The sequence below is a fragment of the Euprymna scolopes genome, chromosome 13 (assembly GCF_053919585.1).
Source record: "Euprymna scolopes isolate OS-2025 chromosome 13, ASM5391958v1, whole genome shotgun sequence".
Classification (NCBI taxonomy): Eukaryota; Metazoa; Mollusca; class Cephalopoda; order Sepiida; family Sepiolidae; genus Euprymna; species Euprymna scolopes.
Window position 1 is genome coordinate 54,081,089 of NC_136494.1, and position 4,042 is coordinate 54,085,130.

Sequence of the window (4,042 nt, forward strand, 5' to 3'; positions counted from 1 at the left end):
TGGTCTAAATATTCGAAATTTTACATAAAGGGTAATCAGAGAAAGGGCAAGCTTTTTAATCGGTTTGGGTCGAAAATTTGAGCTACCTATATATAAATGTATGTATGTATGTATGTTTGCATGTCTGCCTAAAACTTTCGACAGAAGCGACGGAGTTTTACAAAATCAATATCCTTTTCAAGCTCGATCCTTCAGACGACAAATACCGAAAAGTTGGCTAAAAACATTAATTTCTTCATCTTCAAGTGGGCATTTTTCTACAGGGAGAGGTCGCTTTTTCCACCGATATTTTTGAAAGGCATCCCCTCTTTTCGATTTTCTAGCCTTAATTAAACCTACGTCACTTCCGGTTTGCTGGTGGTCGTAACAGCAAAGACGTCACGTTTTTCTCATTCTTTTCCTCCTTCGCGGTACGGGTTCGAGTCTGCCTTCCTACTACCACTTTTTGTTTTGCTCAACACACACCTCCAAACACCCGAGCAACGCCGGAAAGCGTGCTAGCACACACACACACACACACACACATACACACACATACACACATATATATATATATATATATATATATATATATATATATATATATATATATATATATATTCTGAATGAAGTGTGCTTAAAATTAATGTGTAACCGTTAATTAAATTAATAAATTTGTTTATATTAAACGTGTAAAGATTCCACGAATTTATACATTTGAAATAGATATCGCATATATATATATGAATGCATTGGCACAAATTTGTTTAGTGATGAGAAACATGATTTATGTTTGAAGTAAAATTTACTATTAAAAGATTCATAACGGGTTGATATGCAGTAAAATGCGAATTAGACTAAAAGTAAAACAATAAAAACTATGAAATGCATTTTCGTAAAATCTTCTGTCTGTGGTTTAATTACATGAAAAGACAATATCACATGCTATAAAAAAGAGAGCACGTAAAGGGAAGTCTTCCATTGTCGCCAACTTGTTTTTCTACATCGCTTTTCTTTCAGTTTTGTAATTTTTATTATGCTTGATTGGCCTCAAATATTAATAACACTATTTTGATTTTATTTATTTATTTTTTGTGTGTTGAAATGTTTATCAGAGACATTATTCTTACACTTTTATATTTTTTTATGTTGGCGTATTTGATTCTTTTAAAAAATCGTAGCTAAAAAACCTAATTGAAATATTTTCATAGAAATGAAATAAAAACCTAATTATAATATTTTTATAGAACCACCCTCCCAAGAAAAACCTTAAATATTTTTTATAGACATCAAATACAAAAAAAACTCGTTTAAACATTTTTATAGCAATCAAATGAAAAACTTGTTAAATATCTTTATAGAAAAAAACTCATTTAAATATTTTCATAGAAACCAAATAAAAAAAACTCATTTAAATATTTGTATAGAAATTAAAAATAAACAGCAAATGATTCAAACTTGATTTACAAGGGAATTCTGAATCTTCACTTTTTATATTCTTATGAAGAAAGTAAAATAAAAGAATACAATCACATAATTGCTTCTAATATAATAAATAAGAAAATGGTAAATAAAAAATAGTGCAATATAATAGGTGTATGAGAAAGAGACTGACCTGACAAAATATACAGATAAATGTGGAAGACGTGCAAGAGTTCTTGGGATGATGCAGCAAATCTCGTGTTTTGAGCCGGTGTGAGCAAAAAACTGCCTGTGCCGTGCTTATAAAACCAGGCTCCTCCTACAGATAATTCCAATGTTTAGCCTATAATCAAGACTCAGCCCAACATATTGATACAATGCCCCCCCACACACACATAACATATATATATATATATATATATATATATGTTATGTGTGTGTGTGTGTGTGTGTGTGTGTGTGTGTGTGTGTGTGATTTCATGTATGTAGTATATAGGAAGGGAGGTAGAAGAGAAATATTGAATTCGTTTTCTGAACGCCTTTCTCTCTATCTCCATATACGGTATATATATATATATATATATATATATATATATATATATATATATATATATATATATATATATATATATATATATATATATATATATATACAGCGAGAGAGAGAGAGACAGAGAGAGAGACAGAGAAGAAACAGGCAGACAGAAAAGTATAGTGAGATAGAGAGAAAGTGGAGTAAGATAGAGAAAGAGGAGGAGAAAAAGAAAGAAAAGTCGTTAAGAAAAAAACAATATGTCGAAGAGAAGAAGATAGATACGATGAAAAAGAGTCGCAAACGACAAGGTACCAACCACAAATTGTGAACGGAGATGGGTTGGAAAAGCAAAAATAAAAACATTTTCGCCTGCGTTAATTTTGGATAACTGTGTGTCTATACACATAAAATGATGACATGACCGGACAATAAAAAAGATACAAAAGATGCGAGTTTAATAACGTGTAAGAAAAAATACATAAATGGAAAATAATGAATAAAGAAGAAGAAATGATGCAGGCAAAACAGAAAAAAAAAATTGCCAACAGAATTCATTTTTGATCGAATTTACTTTTTTCAGCATATCAACCTTTTGGGGTTTATGCAATGCATTCAAATGTAATATACGTATATATCTGTATTGTTTCCTTTGAAATTGAATGGTTATTTTGCTGACAGTTTAAGCATGCGTTTTCTGAACGCTTTTCTTAATTATGTTATTAATGCGTAAGTGAATGCAATAGATATGGGACTTAAATTCAGTTTGTTGATATTTCACAATCAACAACGGATTTAGATGATGATGATGATGACAATGATGATGATGATGATCAAGAATGATCAAGAATGTGAAGAATTAAAAAATAAAATAAAACTAAGATGCATAACAAAAGAAATATATATATTTTATATGAGTTAGTTAACAGACAGTTATTTCTTTCTCTCTCTCTTTCTCTCGAGAGAAAGAGAGAGAGAAAGAGAGAGAGAGAGAAAGAAGAGGGAGAGAGAGAGAGAGGAGAGGAAAGAGAGGGGGTTGTGTCGTTTGAAGAGTTGTGTTCTATCTTCTGGAATGACTTACAACATTCGCACACCTGAGTAACAGACAAAACGTGCATTAAAAAAAAAACAGAAAAAAAAAAGAAACAGAGAAAAGAAACAGAGAAAAGAAACAGTTTGCAATAAAATTATAGATATAAACAGAGAAAGGCGAAGGTGTAAGAGATATACATTTTAGGAGAGAATGGAAAATCAAGTTGGGTGGAGCTATTAGCAACGCAGTGATGCGGATGAAGATGCAAAGTTTTAGCCCTCAGCAATGGATTGGCTGAGTCCAATTGGTGATCGATAATAAGGAAGGACACATTTGAAGCTGGGAAGACCACAAGCGATGAGGGAGGAGCTACTATCAACCGAGAAATAAAACAACAGCAACAAATAATAATAATAATAATAATAATAATAATAATAATAATAATAATAATAATACGTTAATGATGCGCGCAGTAACATCTAAAACTTTAAAATTCGTACTCTTACAACACGCCACGCTTACTACTCCATCAAGAAGTTACCATTGCGTATAAAAGACACTTAACACGTTAAAAAAAATTACATTTGTTGACACATTTTTAGGCACTTCTGATATCTTCTCGCCCTTAAAGATACGCGTCTAAAACCGACGTATGACTGCTTATTTTGTTTGACGGCCAATGGTCATGTCTGTTGGCGCAACGAGTTAGATATTTGTGACTATTTAATCGCATTCTTATTCTCATGTGAACAAGCATTCTGGTTTCGAATCTCTGTGCGAATATGCGCGTTACTTCTAGTGAGGCTGATTAAATGAACAGAACACGCATTTTTTTTTTAGTTCAGTGAGTATGATTTCACATATGTAAAACAAGAGTTACCAATGGTTAAGCTTAATACTAATTTATAGTATTACTAACAGTTCAGCCCGGCTTTGCTAGGTTCCTATGTACTGTTCATAACTATATATATATATATATATATATATATATATATATATATATATATATATATGTATATATATATATATATATATATATATATATATATATATATATATATATATATATGAACTCA

General features: G+C 30.9%; 1 protein-coding gene across 1 annotated transcript in view; it reads right to left on the reverse strand.

Annotated features, from left to right (window-relative positions):
• The window catches only part of LOC145292031 (cerebrin prohormone-like), a 63,124-nt gene extending 61,391 nt beyond the window's left edge, over positions 1-1,733 (reverse strand). Inside the window, exon 1 of the mRNA XM_080138054.1 lies at positions 1,595-1,733. The gene's annotated coding sequence lies outside the window, so the exon portion shown is untranslated. The remainder of the gene's footprint in view (positions 1-1,594) is intronic.
• Between the last annotated feature and the right edge of the window lie 2,309 nt (positions 1,734-4,042).